Source organism: Hydra vulgaris, chromosome 11, assembly GCF_038396675.1.
Source record: "Hydra vulgaris chromosome 11, alternate assembly HydraT2T_AEP".
NCBI classification, from domain to species: Eukaryota; Metazoa; Cnidaria; class Hydrozoa; order Anthoathecata; family Hydridae; genus Hydra; species Hydra vulgaris.
In genome coordinates this window covers 43,844,440-43,864,021 of record NC_088930.1, presented here as the reverse complement: position 1 = coordinate 43,864,021, position 19,582 = coordinate 43,844,440, and the positions used below count along the sequence as shown (strand labels likewise).

The 19,582-nt window shown below is 28.5% G+C and overlaps 1 protein-coding gene across 1 annotated transcript in view; it reads left to right on the top strand.

Moving 5' to 3' along the window:
• The window catches only part of LOC136086681 (corticotropin-releasing factor receptor 2-like), a 212,592-nt gene that overhangs the window by 54,758 nt on the left and 138,252 nt on the right, over positions 1-19,582 (top strand). The gene's annotated exons all lie outside the window — the stretch shown is intronic.

The window sequence follows — 19,582 nt, the reverse complement described above, 5'->3', positions numbered from 1 at the left end:
GTTTGCAATGTTATTTGAGTTTCTCAATCAGATAACTACTTATTACTATTAAATTATCATTCAATTATTATAGCTCCTGCCCAGCCGGCGCACAATGTTATATTATCGTTAGATTTTCATAGCACAACGTTGCTGGCTCAACAAAATGGAAAAGAAAATTCTAACGTTAGAGTAACATTAAATATTAACGTTATACTGCCAATGTTTCTCCAACATTTATATTAATGTTAATTTCCGAATTTTATATTAATGTTAATTATTGTGTTTAATACTTAATGCTAATATAACTACATAGTTATATTAATATATCAACATTGACACGGAGCTGTTTTAACGCGACATCGTTTCAGGATTATTATAATAATATAGCTATATAGTTATATAAACGTTAAATACTAGACAAAATTACAGCCAATATTTAGCATTAATATAAGAGTTTTTAACATCTTATAAAGGTTAGACAAAACAGTTTCGGCAATACTCAAACTGAAAATATAAAACATGTTTTTTAAAAAACCTTTTTAAAAATACATGATATACAATAAAAAAATATATTTGGTATACAACAACACTAGAAATATACAAAAGAATATACGTATATTTATACACATAAATATATACTAGGGTAGGTGGGGGTAATGATTTGCACTTTGTAGTTTTGGGCTAATTGTGCCCAATATATTATTTTGGGAAGTTTTAAAATTTATTATAGAACGAGTATTAGTTTAATAATCCCCCTTATCACCAGTGTTCCAAATAACGAACAAAAGTTATTTTAGTAGTTTTTTTTAAATTTTTATTTGCGGACTTTGCCCCATCAAAAAGGGTAAGAGTTTTCAGAGTGTCAAGCCTGAGGGCATTTGCCTTATTTAAAGAAATAAAATACTTTTTCAAAAAAATGTGTAATTAGTACTCAACAATGAGAAAAAAGATACATATATATATATACTTTTAGGAGGTGTTGAAAATCGTCTGATTACGTCATTGGAAGTTATGAATGCTCTCTCATTAGTTTTTGTAACGCGCTGTGTTTTTGGAACTCTTTTAAAAAATATTACCGCGAATTCAACTTGGCCTTCAAAGCTTATCAGCTGACCGACAAAATATTTATAAGGATTGTAGAACACTTTGACGATCCCATATACCCCTTGAGCAAGTTCTGTTACTCTTTCATCGGTTTCCCCTTCCTTAGGTTTAGTGCAATCTACATCAAAATAATTTTCATGAGGAGAGCAATTCGTTTCGTCAGAGGATAAAGAAAAATAATTTTTTTGTTGTTGTTGTTTAGGAATTTGTTTTTTTGTTCTATTCTTCTCACTTCCTTTTATTTTAATCTTTAAATGCTCTTCTATGTATTTTTTGTTTTCCTCCTTAGGTTCTTCCTTTCTTTTTTTGACATCTCCATATTTTTATCTAACTTTATTATGAGTTCTAGTGAGAACTATAGTTTTAGACCCTTTTTTATTTATTTAAATTTTTGGCGGAGAAATGATGTCAGAAGGAGATGTTGCAAATGAAATACTAGATGCTTCAGTCTCAAGTGACTTTATTGCAGAAGATGTACAATTTGATTCAATATAGCACTCATTAGAAGAGCCAGGCTTAGGTGATGGGGAGCCATATCTTCAGGTTGTTCAGCTGATGCAATTTCCTCTAACTTAATCGCTTCAGACACAGTCTCAACCGTCAAAAAAACAACTGTCGCTTGGATTTCACGGTCATTTAAATCAGACTCGTCAACTTCCTCCTGCTCAGTGACACAAGAAAGCAAAAAGTCTTCTTCTGTGAAAATATTTTTATCTAATGAATAAACCTCTGTGATTTTAAATCCAGTGACAGCCTTTTCAATCTTTTATGTCTCTTCATAGGCCTGCTTGAACAACCCGCAGACATGATACTCTGTTAAAACCTGCCCAGGGTTTCATGAACTCCAACTATCACAAAGGTTGTCATAATAGGCTTTGAATAATTTAAAAAAATCCTGTCAAGAGGTTAAAAAGAAAATCTAATGGTCTAAAAAAATCCTGTCTAGAGGTTGAATGCGGTGGCTACTGTGTAGGAGTAGACTTATCATGTGAACATTGTTGTGTTTTGCAAGAGTTATTGCTTGAAGAGATAAATGGGAAATGTGGTTATCCAAGATCAGTAAAAATGGAATTTCCATAAATGAATTAGTGTGTTTGATAAAATGTTCAAGGTAAAAAATACATTTTTCTTTGTTCATGAAACCATAATTAGTTACTTCTAAGACACTGCCGGTTGAACCGTCTTTATTTAAAAGTAGATTTTTTTCGTTTCAGCGCAAATAAAAAAAATGGTGGCATGTAGTATCCTGTGGCGTTCATACTACAAGCTGCGGTAAAAGTTTTGCCTTGTTCAGCAGAGATATTTTTTGCAACTTCTTTTTTTCCTATGCTGCTATATGTTTAGGTAATTTGTTGGGCACAGTTAGAAAACCATTCTCATTCATGTTGTAAGTTCTGTTTGGTTGAAAGTTATATTTGCCTATTAGCTCTATCAAATTTTAAAAATAATGTTCCAACTGCTGTTTGTTAAAACCAGTTGTGCAAGCAAAGCTCGTCTTTCTTGGAGTTCTTAGAAACAAGCATTTTCTTTTCATGAAATCCCTTGTCCAGTTCCTACCAGCTAACTTAAAAGTTGCATTAAACTGATGAGCAATACTATTTGTTTCTGCATATTGAGAAGAAACCGATTTTAAGGTTAAACCATATAACCTGACATTCAAAGCTTTACAGTGTTCCACAATTTCGCGTGTGTCCACAATTTGCAGTGTTCCGCAATTTCGCATTCTATGTGATCTGAAAATATTCTTCTGAAACGACCAAGAATCTGAATACCGTTTTAACTATTTTCTGATGGTGGATTCATCAAAGTTCAGTGCTCTAGCAACTTCCCTATTTGAGAATCCTGAGATTTTCATTTTTTTTACCTGGTTAAGTATGACATCAGTCAAGGGCTTGACTGCTTCTGCGTTACGCTTAAAGTTTCTGCCAAAAAAGTAAAACATCGTTAAAAACTGAAACTGCAATACAGAATTCATTTTTCTTAGCAGCAAGTAGACATTAAGGTTACGCAAAACGGACCCATTTTCTTTTCTTTTAAATACGTTAATAGTTAAATATTAAGATTACAATCACAATTAAACTAAAAAGAACAAAAATAATTAAAACACAACGAACAACCTTCAAAAAAGCAAGAATATAATAAGTTTTTTGTTGTAGGGCAAAGATCCTATATGCGGATCTTTGTCCCATGTACAGTGCAGACATATATATATATATATATATTTTTTTTATTAATAAAATATTTTTATTTACTACAAACAATAGAATTATGACTTTTCTTTTTTTTTTAGTTTTATTACTATTATTATATTTATTACTATCATAATATTATTGAATGATTTAAAAAGGAGTACTATTATCTTGTTGTTGTTGTTTTAATGGCTATCGGTTTACTAAGAAGATTCTCCATTTAAAAGTAGGGATCTACCTTTTACACTAATTTCTGGTAAAATGTGAGAGCAGTTTAAATAGGTTCAGCATTCCATCAAAGATAAACAGACAAACTTTTAAAATAGAAATTGTAAAGATAAATTTCCAATTTATTGTCTTCCCTATTGTCTTTTATTCTAGCCTCCAATAATAAAATTCTTCTAGGAAATAAATCTTTTTGAAGTTGGTTTCGTTTACACTTTCGGATGTTTCATTGACACATTTGCAACAACATATATATGTATATATATATATATATATATATATATATATATATATATATATATATATATATATATATATATAGATTGCTAATTTATATTATATTTATATTTATATTTTTTATATTTATTAATATCATATATATATATATATATATATATATATATATATACATATATATATATATATATATATGTATATATATATATATATATATATATATACATATATATATGTATATATATATATATATATATATATATATATATATATATACATGTATGAATATATACATATATACATGTATGCATGTATGTATATATATATATATATATATATATATATATATATATATATATATATATATATATATATATATATATATTTATATATATATATATACATATATATATTTTTAGTGTTACGAAGGCTTGGACAGGGGAAGTTGATTTGATTCTGTTATCAAGGTTTATTATTTTAGCAATACTTTAAGCTTCTAAATTTATTGCGTTTTCCAAATTTTTAGGGGCTTTCTCATTAGAACTACTCCTCCAATAAAAATGTATTTAATTCCTCTAAACGAATATTTGAAGATGCCCTTAAAAAAATGGTTTTGAAAATTTCGAACTAAAATTTGACTATGAAAAAAAGAATACAAAAAAAGCGAAAGAGAACTAAAAATGTAATTTGGTTCAACCACCCCATTTGGAAAAAATGTTTCCACTAACATAGATAAAGTGTTTTTAAAATTGGTTGAATAGCATTTCCCGCCCTATAATAAATTACATAAAGTTTATAATCAAAATACAATTAAAGTTAGCTACAGTTGAACAAAAAATATGGAAAGAACTATAAAAGGTCGCAATAATACTTTGTTAAACAAAAAAGAAATCCTAAATAAAAAAACCACAGAAAATTGTAATTGTAAACAAAAAAACAATTGTCCAATGAGTGGAAGTTGTTTATCAAAAAATGTGGTATATAAATGTATTATTTCCTCTAAGAATAAACCTGATAAACAATATATTGGCATAACAGAGGGTGAATGGAAAAAAAACGTTTTGCCAATCATAAGTAATCTTTTAAAAATAAAAAGTGTTCAAAAGACACCATGCTGTCAAAATATAAATGGGAATTAAAAGACAAATTTTTATACTAAATTGGTCCATCCTTAAAACAGTGCCTTTATATAGCAATATTTCCAAAAAATGTATACTATGCCTACAAGAAAATTGTGAAATAATTACACATGCAAACCGAGAATGTTTATTATACAAAAAATCGGAAATAATTATATAACAGGCACGAAAGTAAGTTTCTCCTAAAAAACTATAAAAATAAATGAGCTCAAATAATTGTTGCATTGAGTCCTCCTTTTCAAAAAATATTTTTTCTAAAAAAGCATAAACAATCACTTCCAAAGAATTTTTTTATCTAATAGTTTCAAAAATGTGTGAAAATTTACAGTAGTTAAGACATTTGCAACTTCCTGTAGTTTTAATTTTGGTATAAATTGAAGTTTTATTAATTTGAAACACAGTGCAAAATGAAAAAATATTTGTAAAGCGATTTTCTACTAATTTGTAATTGCTCTGTTCTTTTAAGAACATTTAGTACTCTATTTTATAGAACACATTTTAAAATTGTATAAATTGAACGTTAAAAGACAGTTTAATAAAATTTTTTTTTAACTGACGTCAGCAGTTGAATGGCTTCTTTTTTCGTTACGCATGAATATAAAAAATGGAGTCTAAAATTTATTTTAAGCATATTGCCCATTATCGAGATTTATTCCGCCATTCGATGGGAAACATTGGTGCCTCTGTATTTCGAGTGCTTCTCGTACTTTACGGTCGAATTTTTTTGTTTCAACTTTAAGAGTTTTAATTTTCTCCCAATTTATTTTTCAGAGCAAAACTTGCTATGTGTTGCAATTGCTGACTGATGATGTTTGCCATCATTTAAACTTTTTTGGTGTTGTTGAATTCTTGTTTTAATTTGTAATTTTGTTTCTCCTACATAATTTTTTGAGCAATTGCATTCAACTAAATATGTACCAGGCTGGCAATTTAGGGGCAATCTAGATTTGTTTTTACATGTTAATATTGTTCTTAAATTAGGATTTGATTTAAAAACTACTCTATAGCCAACTTTTCTAACTATTTTCCTTAACTTTGGTGATAGTAAAGGTATCCACCGCAATGATACTGTTGGGAAAGCATTGTTCTCGGATTGAATTCTATCGCTCTTTACGTAGCGTTTTTTCCTAATTTGATTTGCAATACTTTTTAGTTGGCTTTCGGTGTACTCATTTTCATAAAAAACTTGAATAAGAAAGTTTATCTCATTTTTTAAATGTGTAGCAATGCATATGGAGTACGCCCTGTGAACATAACCTTTGAATATTGCGCATAATATTTTGGGGTCGTGTTTCGAGTGCGGTTTTATTTGAATATTTGTAATGGCTTCTCTTCTGTAGACTTCAAACTGATACTTACCTTTGCTGTTATTTATTATTGTTATATATAGGAAATTCAGAGTTTTTTTATGGTTTTCTGTCTCAATTGTGTATTGTATTGCAGGGTGTTGTTTATTTAAGATTTTTTTGATTTTCTCTGCTTCTTGGATGTTTAAAAATCTAGCATGGTTATCATCGACGTATTAGTTAGGATTTTAAGTCGAGAGGAGGATTTAATGTCTTTTCAATTTTGAAGGCATTTTCTTCGTGATGTTGCAGAAAAGATTCTGCCAATACAACCATGAATGAAAGACTAATAGGACCGGAATTCTCCAATTCATGGATCTCGTTGTTCCACAAAAAATAGCAACGACGTAAACAAAGCTCTATAAGTGTTTTTGTTTCTGATATAGTAAGCTTAGTAGAACATCTGTAGGAATCATCTTTATTTAATTGATCTATAAGAATTAAAATAGCTTCTTTAAGTGGAATTGATGGATAAAGGTTTATTACATCGAATGAAACTTGAATTTTGTTTTCGTCAACATTCCATGTAAAAAAAAAAAAAAAGAAGCCATTCAACTGCTGACGTCAGTTAGAATTTTTTTTTATTAAACTGTTTTTTAACGTTCAAAAAATTTTGTAATATTTTACGAGCTGATAATGCTGGTATGCATAACCTAGTGAAAATTTCTCAAAATAAATTATTATTTGTATTAAGAGAATTCGTATTGTTTGATGTTCTCTTATTAATATATATATATATATATATATATATATATATATATATATATATATATATATATATATATATATATATATATATATATATATAAATATATATATAGGGGAGAGTTGCCGAAATTGGAACAGCTCCTTAATTGGAACACTTAGCTTTATTTAGAAACTGGAACTTTTTCTACTTTCATGAATATTTTTTCTTGTAAAAAAAATAATTTTCTTTATTTTTTGAAACTTCTAGTATTTAAACTTAAAAACTGCACGTATGTGAATAAAATTACTTTTTTTTTATGAAAAAAATTTTTGCGATCTAATTTTATCGTTGCATTTAAACGATTACAGAAGCTTAACGATATTGAGTTTGATGATAATTTTTTTAAAATTTTAAATTTTAAGGGTTTCAAGTCTATGTGATATTAAGAGCTTATATCGTAAGTTGTTACTTGTATGTAAATATTTTGCTACAACACCATGGTCCTTTGTTGCCCAGAATGGACCTTCAAAAGTGGCCGTAATTGAAACGATGTCATCTCATAACACGCTACTTGACGTCCGAATTATCAGAAAATTTCATTAGTCCGACTGTATAATATTTTTTAAAGCGTATTTCTTTTATAGACATAGTATTATTGTTAGACATTTGTTGCTTTTTTGGAATTGGTATTTAGTCTTGCTTTAAAGTATGAAATGATTTTTCACAAAAATTTTTTCATAGTCTAAAGTCTAGTCATAGTCTAAGAATATAAAGTTGATTGTAAACATCGTATACTTTAATTAACAAATCATTTTATCTTTTAGTAAAAAACAAAATGTAAAAGTTTTACAAAAGTTATACATTTCTATTTAACGGATAAACTTGTAAAACAGCATAAAGTAGATACCCAGCATAAGTTTTTTACTGTATATAGAAGTTAATATATAAAGTTGCAAACTTTATATAGTTTATATAGATTTTGATTTATATAGTTAATGATTAACTAAACAAAAATGATGAAAAATAATGATTATATAATGAGTATATAATTAACTTAATCATATATGAATAACAAATAAATATATGAAAAAATAAGCCTGTAATAAGATTATAAAACTCTCCTTATGTATCTTCATAGTAATTTGCTTTTATTTTAGATGCAAACACCACGAAAATAAGGAAAATGGAAAGTAGAAAACTTGAAAAAGGCTGTTGAAGCAATAAAACAAGGAGAAATCAGCTTAAATGAAGCCGCTTATGAATTTTGTATTCCAAAAGCAACTTTGTCAAGGCATATAAATGAAAAAAACAAAGTTGCTGTTGCAAATGTGAAATTTCATGGTCGACTTACCACCTTACCTAATGAAATTGAAACAGAACTAGCTGATCACTGTTTATTATAAGAATCGATGTACTTTGGATTAGGGATTGATGATCTTCGTCGTCTAGCATTTGATGTTGCGGAAGCTAACAACATCACTCATAATTTTAACAAACAAACACGAATGGCAGGAAAAAAGTGGTATTATGCATTTATGCAAAGGCACCCACAACTGTCGCTTCGTGGGCCTGAATCAACATCAATTGCACGTGCACAAGGTTTTAATAAAGAGCGAGTGTAATCTTTCTTTGATTTACTTTCAAAGTTATACATGGAAGAAAAGTTAACTCCAGACAGACTTTATAATATGGATGAAACTAGTTTATCAACAGTACAAGATGGTCAGATAAAAATTATTAGTGCAAGGGGCAAAAAACGAGTTGGAATTATGACTAGTAGTGAACGAGGAAATTCAGTAACAGCTGTAGTTTGTGTATCTGCAGCAGGATTTTATGTTCCACCAATGTTAATATATAAACGCAAAAGAATGAAGCCAGAAATAACAAATGGTGCACCTCCAGGAACTGTATTTAGTACTCAAGAGAAAGGATGGATGTCAAATGAAGGTTTTTTAGATTGGCTCAATCATTTCATTAAAGTTGTTAAACCTTTAAAACAATCAAAAGTTTTGTTGATACTTGATGGTCATGTTACACATTCAAAAAATTTGGCAGCGATATATCTAGCACGAAATGCTGGAGTGCGTATGGTATCACTACCTCCCCATACTACACACAGACTGCAACCATTAGACGTTGCGTTCTTTGGACCACTTGGTACATACTATGATGAAGCTATGCGAAAATGGATGCGGTCACATATATCACAACCAGTAACAACTTGGCAAGTTGCAGAATTATTTGGTGACGCATATAGTCAGGCAGCATCATTGAGGATTGCTATGAAAGGATTTCAGGCTAGTGGGTTGTGGCCTTTGGACATAAATGTATTCACTGATTCTGATTTTACAGGCTCTTCATTTACTGATGTTGGTCCTTCAAACAATCTTCAGTCATCTGAAAGTATAGATGGGGTGACAAAACTATCTACAGATAAATCAAGTGAAAAAAAATTAAAATGTCATGTTTCAGTTTCAACTTTGTCTCTTTTGCCAGTGGTTTCACTTGAAGTAAAAAACAAAAAAAGAAGATCACGAACAACTCAGGCGGCTGATCTTACAAGCTCCTTATATAGACGTGCTCTAGAAATTACACCAAGAAATCAAAAGCACACACTAAATCAAATAGCTTCCAAACAAATTAAAAAATCTACAAAAAAAAAGCTCACACTAAATCCAATAACTGCCAAACTATTGCAAAAACCACAGGAAAGCAAAGTAGCACTTGACTCAATCACCATGGACCAAATGAAATTGAGCACATCAAATAAAATCACCATCGCTATAATAATAACTATCCCCTTTATAAATATATATATATTTATAAAGGGGATAGTTGCCTTAGTTGCAACACGTTAGGAATAAATATTTATCAACCAAAGATGGCTCAACAATGAAAACATTTATGATTTGATTAATAAAAACAGACAACCCTACTATACTTAACCGTTACTTGACCTTATTGATTGCATTGTTATTGGAAATAAATTTCTTTTTGCAAATATACACTTTTTTTCCAATCAAGGCAATTGGTTCCCTAAATTAGAACACTTTTACTCCTTCATCAGAGAAGGTTGTTTTTTTTTTAAAAAAACTCATCAAAATTAATAAAAATTGATTAAAAATGATTTTTATCTTTAGAGTAAATAATTAAACAGTTCTTTCAAACCTTATAAGAGGAATGATATAACCCTGACAAACTTAAAGTCTACAAACTAAAAGTTGTATAAACGCTTCAATTGTAAACGTTCTCATAATTATTTATTAAAAATCACAAAATAAAGTATTATTTTTAAAGTTTCTGGTTGTCACTAAGTTTTTTTAAGTTGCGCTTGAACTATTTCTGCAACCCTTTGATTTTATAATTGATTAAGTGAGACAATCTTGTTATATCACTGCAATATCATGCTTGCAGCAACTTATAAGATAAGTTTATAACCTTATTTTGCATTTTAAATTCTACCAAATTAAACACAATAAAACGTAACCGTTTTTTGGAATAAATGCAAGTGTTTCAATTAAGGCGCTTTTCCAAGTATTAAAGTGACTAGAGATTTTATATTCAATGAAAGGCATTATGTAATAGTAATACGTTATAATAAAGTGTTATATTTTGAACAATGTTAAAAATTGATAATTTAAATTACTGAACGTTAAACTATTTAACTTTATTTTTTATTATTTAGTTTATTGTTAGAATTATTACTGTTATATGCAATAATGTTGATGAGTTAGCTGCAACAGTTTTTTAAGATAGATCTTTTACATAAGAGCATATAAATGTTAGTTTTGGGGTAAATGAAGAGTGGGTTTATCTAAAAATTACTTTATTATTTACATAAGTGAGCTAGATCCACATTTGAGTAAAAAGAAAAATGCAAAATAATCTTATAAACACTCTTAGGAGCTTGATAAATTTGAGGGGACGTTTATTAACTTTTTTATAATATATATACTTTTTAAATATATATATATATATATATATATATATATATATATATATATATATATATATATATATATATATATATATATATATATATATATATATATATATATATATATATATATATATATAAAAGAACAAAACAGTCATTGATAAGAATAAAAACAGTGTAATCAGGCTTTAAAAATTGTACACTTGTAAAACAATTTCATAAATTTTGATTTCTCATAAATAAGTTTCAAAAAGATGTTAAAAAATGCTCATTATTCCACAACCCCATGTAATATTTGTGTTTTTAGTAAATGTTTCTTCTCTGGAAAAATATTCCCAAAAAAATCCAAAGCTTTAGGCTAAGCCACTATATTCTTTTAAAATTGCCTAGACCTTATTGCCCTCAATAAAAAAAACAATATAAACAATGAAACAAACTTATATTGCTTTTTGATCCCCTCGCTAGGGCCTAAAGATGGGTCAGAGAGACCTAATCTTAAGTTAAAACAAGTCTTGAAGGTAATTTTTTCAAAAAGCTACTAACAAATGACTTAAATTTTGATTATTTTTGAATGTTCAAATGGACTGCTTTCAAATTGAAAAAAAAAAAATTATGAGATTAGATTTATAGTTATATTGATGACCAGAATATAACCCTTATATTCTGGTCATGAGCCAAATAGCTTTCCATTAGTTTACTCTTCTTCTTTTAGAGGATCAAATAATCAAAATTCTTAAAAATTTTCCTAACCATCATACTTTTAACGAACTACCTTTTATAAATCACTCAACCCATTAAAAACAGGGAATAAAAAAAATTCTTCGGTTTTCTTCTCCCCTAAAAGAGGATCACCCCTATCCCCCCCCCCCCCTACTCTTGTTTAAAATACCTTTATCTTTACATTTTTTTTTTTACAGCAATTTAGTTTACACCAAATCATGACATTTATTCAGTTTAATGACACACATGATTTATGCTCTAGGAGTCTGTCATGGTGCCAACACCGCCCACAGTGATCCACAATGTTGGAGAATCTTATTCTATACAAGAATATTGTTATTACTATTTATGTTATTATGATAGGAGTACTTCTTAAAAATGTAAACTGATATTGTTAATTTAAGAATAATAAAAAATAAGAATTAAATTATAAAATCAGATTTGACTTGAGGTAATACAGTGACCTAATAGTTTCACAACTCTTTTGAAAAAGTTGTAAACAAGTTGAATTAATAATTTGTATATAATTTGCGTTTATGAATCTTGTAATTAACTTAACTTTTGTAGCGCCACATTAAGTATTTTTGACAATTTTAGCCAATTATCGGCAAACTTCTTTAATCAGAGAGATATATTCCTTAATTAATTTAAGAAGTAAAATAAGCCGCAAGGATGATAGTGTAAAAAACTCTGTAGATCATTATGCACAAGTTATTATTAATTGAGTTTCACTTAAAAAAAGCCAAAAAAGATAATATATGATCATAGGCATCCATTTTCTGGTAAATAACAGGCGCTTAGTGATCAATCACTTAAATTTAGCTCCCAAGACAAAACTTCTGGTAATATTTGAGCGGAATAGGGAGCGGATAAGGGAGTTAAACATACATTGTGAGTTCTTAAACGAGCGATCAAATAATTTTGTATACCAGCTTTCTCTTCCCTCTTATGTTTTTTTTCTTCAAAACATTTACATTTTACAATGACAAACTCTTTCATTGATTGGATGCTGACTACCATGTTATTTAAATGTAGTTTTGGATTTCAAAGTGCCTTATTAATTTTATCTGCTTTTTCTAAGATTTAATGCCAGGATATTGCTTATACTCCTGTTTCCAGTAGCAGCATCTGTGTATAAAGACCCTGAACTTTGCTGCACACTTCACCAAGATTATCTTTTTCATGAAATGGATTGTGAAGCACATTTCCGATTTTTAAATAGCTATTTTCATAAGTCTTGTATCTATCGGCTCTGCAAAACTATTGTGTTAAACTATTTCTTTTAGGTAAACATGCACATGTTGATAGCTTCTCCTTTTAAAACTTAAAATGACATCTCATAGCAGTACGTGTAGCTGGTGAAATAAGCACACAGCTCTTTAGCACTCAAACAACTCTCAGCTGCAGCCACTTCTATCATTTAAAAAATGTCCAGCACAAGTTATATGATTTTTTTTAACTTTAACTTGCACACCATTTTTTCTTTCACTAATTTCAGAGGCAATACTGCATGATTTCCCATAACAATTTTTAATATCAATTTTGAATATAATTTTAATATCAATTTTGTATTGATTTAAAAATTTTAAAAACATATGTTGCTCTGTATGTCCCAGATGTGTCATGGGTATTACAAGTCTCTTAATCGACTCCTTAATCCGAAAAACTATTTCCTTTTAAATGTGTTTTAAGTTTTGAATATTAATCGTTATATACTATAATGCTTTATATCAATTCTTATAATATTTTATTAATAATTTTGAAGTACTATTCAGTTTTATTATTTAGAAAACAATAACAATGAATGTTTAAGTTTTTTTTCATGAAGTATTTTGTATATGTGTTATTTTGTATTTGTATATAATACAACTTTTGATGTGTGTTATGTTAATGTCTTAGAAATGCAAAATATTTTTGTATTAGTACTAATGATTTATTAGTTAAGTATAGTTGACAAGGTGCTGTAATTTTATTAAGAAAAATACAAGAATTTATATAAGATATATAAATTCTAACATTTTCACTAATATATTTTTTGTTGAACTTTTGAAGATTGTAATTTTTTGAGAGTTTCAATTTAATGCTACAACAATTTGAAAATCGAGATACTGATTTAGTAAAGACAAAGAACATTATAAATCAATTTTTTTGTTTCTCGCCAAAAAATAACATAAATAAAGATCAATGATCAATGGCATCAGAAGATAATGATACAATTTAAGTTCTAGCAATATTTAGTAAAAAGATAACATGATTTCTGATTCAGGAACTATAAGTCTAACGTTAACAAAAAAAAAAACAACAACTGGTCTTCCTGTTGTTTCGTTGTTTTGTTAACGTTAAAAAAACCTGTTTTAAAAAAACTTTTTCTTGTTAAAAAAATTTTTTTTTTTTTTTGTCTGTGAAATACAAAAAAATACATTCACATTCATTTACATAAAAAAACTCTTTTTTATTTAAATAGTTATTTTTTATCATTCAGGCTGTTCATCCTAAGTCAGTTAACATCTGAAATGCACTCAAGTAAGAAACGTCAAGAAATGATAGAAAAAGAAATGTGAATGATGGCGATCTGCAAAGATACGGTGTCCCTGCAAAAATGTTTTATAATGTTAACATATAATTTTTATAAACAAACTTGATGGTTAACTTAAATGTACTTTTAATGCAATTAAAGATCACATATAGAGGTCGGTTTCCATAAGTATAAGAGCAGACATATGAAGCTGATTAAAATAACCTACATGGGTATTTAACCCATATGGCTCACTTGAAGGCAAAAGATTTATCTCAAATGTCTGTAATAATAAAAATTATTGTTAACATTATTTTAATCTACAACTATAAACACTATTATTAATAAAAAATTAAAAATAGCAACAGGGGCCTGGGAAGCTTTTATAAACTGGGGGGGGGGGAGGCACACTGAAAAGGGCGCATTCCTTTGGTGTACCCCCAAAATTAAATGTTGTTTTATATGTTTCTTTGGAGTTATATTACATAAAAATTACATATTAAAATTACATAATATTATTTTGTATTTGTTGAACAGAGAATATATGGGTACTATAGATATATATGGGTACATATTAGATTCTATATAAAATGAGAATACAAAAGGCTGATAATAACCAGAAATAATTTATAATAGTATAAAATAGTTTAGATTGTAGGTATATAAAACTGTATACACATGTAGTACTATAGTTCAAGTTCAAAATAAAGACACTAAAATCCGAATAAAATTGTTTTATAAGGGTGATCCCTACAGAATTCTGTTATCACTTTTTTTGGATCAAGTTGGTTTGCACAGTTTGAGTTGATGTGTAACATTGGCAAATTATTCAGCCTCTGCTGTTTTATCGTCGTCTCAGAAAAGTTTTGAGTTTTCTCATTGTAGAAAATGCTCGTTCACTAACAGCATTTGTTGCTGGAGTAACTAGAATCAGCTTGAGCAATTTGACAACTTCAGAAATAGAAGATAATTGAGAAGAGGAAAACTGTGTGAGATGCGAGACAACATCACTGACATACCTTGGAATTTCATCAAGCATTGTTCTGTATGGCCCAAGTTGCACATCTAGTAAGTCCGTGTCAATATCTGAGTATGTCTTCTTTATCCATGCTATGGTATCTGTGACATCTTTAGAAAGCAAAAGTTTCTCCAGCTTTTCATGTTGTTTCTGTCCTGCTTGATCAAAACGATATTTGATAGTGTCAATAGATAAATCAATTACATTGTAGTATGTGGCACGATAGTACTGAATGGCTCTCAACATAATGATATGTGGTACTACAAACCTCCTCATACCATGCTGGCATCTTCCTTTTTCTCGGAAGCTTGGGTTCCTCGAGGTCCGGAAATCATAAGCATGCTTCTGATTTTTTTGCCACCACAAACTGAACCACTCCTCATTTTGCATATCCATGAGTGTTTTGACAGTCAACATAGCAATGTCCCTTTCTTTAGAAGCAGGCATACGTGTCTGTCGAAGGGTTTTAGATAAGTTATCAGTAATCATAAAAATGCGACAACTAAGATGTAGAGCAAAGAAAAAGTCAAACTTTTTCATTGTGGCTTGAATGCCAACGATTCTTGATCTTGTTTCAGAATCTAAATTGTCTTCGAGGCAGATATCCCACAGCTGAAGAAGCAATGCATTATTGTTGATTATCGATTTGCAACTTGATCCTTTCACAGTCCATATAGTTGGACAAAAAGTTCTAATACCCGGAATACCTGTTACATCAGACAATTCAGCTTTCAGTTTGTTTAATAAAGCATCTCGTTTTGGTGATTTTTTTTTAGTTTTGATATTTCATGTATAAAATCAAGGCAATCAGATAAAGTGGGATTTTCCATTTTCTTTAAAACATCTTTTACAGCAAGGCTTAGAGAGTGACCATAACAATAAGAGAATGGAGCAAGTCCTTCTGCTTTATCATTTAAACACTTAGCGACACACGTTTTCAGTCCACTCATATTAGCTGCACCATCAAACGAAACACCTCGACAATTCTAAATGCCAATATTGCATCTTAAAAGGCTGTCCATTATAGTATTAAAAATAGTCTCTGCTTTGATATTCTCAATTTCATAGAATCCAATGAAATTTTTTGATACCTCAAGTTTGTCACTAACCGACCTCAAGCAAATTACCAATTGTTCCTTACTGCTGCTATCAACGCATTCGTCTGCCATAATAGCATACCAGATGCTATCCTTCACTTTTGATATAATTATGTCTCTGAGAATCATAGTGGACATTATTCTCAAGATTTCATTTTATATTGTGTGAGTAACATACGCATTTCGTTTTTTTTCCAGCCAGTCTGCAAACAGTGGATCTTCTTTTGCCCGCAATAGACAGAGTTCATAAAAGTTGTTAATATCATCAACTTTCCCTTGAATTGCTAGTCCATGAGAAGATAAAAACATAAGGTTTTCAATAATTTTTCGTAGCATTTTCCGATTGTGGACTTGTTCTATGTTCTGAATGTTGACTGGAAAACATTTCCCCTACATTTTGCATAGATTTTGATGCATCAGACTCAACAGCGGTTCTATGGCATGCAGACAACTGATGTTTTTTAAAAGCTTCAATACGTTTCTTCAAGTTAATAAATCCTTTATTGATGAACAACATACCAACAGAATGTGTTCCAATAAGTCTCTTATTATTATATTTAGGCATGCGCATGTGGTAAAGAACAGAATCATTGGCTTTATTATATTGAAGTCATGGAAAGATGCCAAACCAATGTTGTTGAAAACACCATCTCTTGTCCTTACCTAATGTTTTATATGGAAACTTGAATGATTGATCTGGTTGATTTTTAGGGCCTGAAAAACTTTGTACACACGGCGAGTCGGGGAATACTTCGGAAGAAGCCGAGGGTTATTGCCAGACACCCTCATCTTGAACAAACTGCGACTCGGGGAATGCTTTGGAAGATACGAGGGTTGTAGCGAGAAATAATGAAGAATGTCTCTCGATTTAGATGCTTCTTTAGCTAACAACCGCCTATTATTTGCTTTTTTCACTTCTGCACCCAAAAGTTTGCGTTTTGGTGGCATCTCTAGAATATAAATAAAAATTTTAAATAATTAACTTGTTGTTAAATGAAATGGGGTCACAAATTCGAATACAACAACAGATTAAATTATTTTTTTATTTATAATTAAAAAAAAAAATTATTTTTATTAAAATACTTATGATGTATGTAACATTTAATATTTTGATTATATAAATAGATATATACGTAATCTATCAAAAAATATATATTTTTTTAATATAGATAGCTTGGCCTTTGGCTACCAATATATAGTCTAAATGCTAGGCGTGATAGCATATAGTAGTTACCTTTTTATTAATAGTGACATTTAAAAAATAAAACTTAGTCAATATATAATATAATACAGACTTCTATTATTTAATTATAATATATATAAAGAATAAAATCATTATTAGAAATTTTTTGCTATAATATTTATATATATAGGAATTTTATATTACCTAAGAACAATTAATTAAAATTTGATTATTCAATTCAACAAAACAATCTTGATTTATAAATAATAATTTCCATCATTAAGAAATTTCTTATTTTTAGCCAATTTTGGAAGGACTCTGATAAAAAATAGAACAACATAATCTTCTAAAATATAAATTACTTCCGGGCATATTAACATATGTACCAATTTTTAAATATATCGTTATAGTTATGTTGCCAAAACAAGAGACCGAATGGAATGGAAATTAACCTCGTCCAATATATCAATTATAATCTCTAAAATAATAATGTAAAGCATTTCGAAAACTTACGTTTAAAAACTTCTCCTTTTTGTTCAAATTTGAAACAGCGCAATTTTAAATAGATTATTTCCGTATTCGAAAATAAACGTATTTCGAATCGAATAATTTTTACTTTTACGTGCGTGTGTGGTGTTTTCAGATAATCGGCTTTTTGGCGCTATCAAAACAATGTTACTTATCGGTAAATATCTTGTTACTCAATTTGTTAAAAAATTTAACCAAGACAAGAAGACCAAAAAAAAGTTAATACAAAAATATATATATATATTTTTTAAATAGATATATTTTAAACAATTTTTTTTTAACAATTTAAAACAAAATATTTTTTTCAGGGGCAATAATTTTTTAGAGGCACAACTAAAAAGGGCGCCATCATTTTTTTCTCGGGGGGCTCTGGCCCACCCAGGCCCCCCGGATCCGAGGCCCATGAACAAGTTCTATTAGAAAGCAATAATGAAAACATAAAAATTATGCGGCTCACTTAAGTGAAAAAGAATTATCTCAAAAGCCTGTTTTGCAAACATTTCAAATTATGTCATACATTTATAATAAATGCAGAGCAATTCGTTACCGAAAAATGCAACTAAAATGTCGCAGACAAAAAAAAAACAAAAAAACAAAAAGAAAATATTTACTAGTATTAAATATATATTGTATGCTGCTGCACCCTATATTGAAACTAATTCACAAGAATCAGCTACTTTTACACCTGACTTTAATAGAAATTTTATTTTGAACAAATGTATATATATATATATATTATTTATATAAATGTATTTTTTTTTTATATCTATCTATCTATCTATCTATCTATCTATCTATCTATCTATCTATCTATCTATCTATCTATCTATCTATCTATCTATCTATCTATCTATCTATCTATCTATCTATATATATATATATATATATATATATATATATATATATATATATATATATATATATATATATATATATATATATATATATATATATATATATATATATATATATATAGTGTTCGGCAAAATCAAATATACGTCAAACCTTTAAAGATTTGAATTTGAACTGTTCTTTGAGGGGATAGATTTGAATTTGATTTGACAAATATCTGGAGGATTTGGATTTGATTTTCATATATTCACTTTGTTCTCAATTTTTGCGTTTGAAAAAAAAGACGCCAAATTTTACAGGCCCGCAAACATATATATCACTTTATTCCGGGGTCTTTGCAGTGGTTTCCGGAATGGCGGTCGCCTTTAAATAAATTAAAAAAAAAAAAAAAAAAAAGAGTTTTTAATTAAAGTTTGTTAATATTAAAGAGAAAGTAAAGAGCATAGAGAAAGAAAAAAAGAAAAGAAATGTAAACAAAGTACAAGATTAAAAGAAAAAACGTAGAAAAAAATATATGTAAAAATCAAAAGAAAAAATTGCAAATACAATTTAACCACAATAAAAATGGAAAAAGTAAAACAATAACGAATCGAAAAACATTCATTGAAAGAAACAATCATTCGAAAAAAGAAAATAATAAAAAAATATAATAATGGCTTGCTTGAAAGCAAAGAATTTTTTTTTTTAATTTTATTAATTTTTTGTGCGTTTTTGTATATTGTCTTGTATGTTTGTCTATTGTTTGTATTTTCCGTCGTGTATTCAAATTCAAATTTATTTTAATATTCGTTATTCTTATTTTCATTAATTATTTTTCCTTGT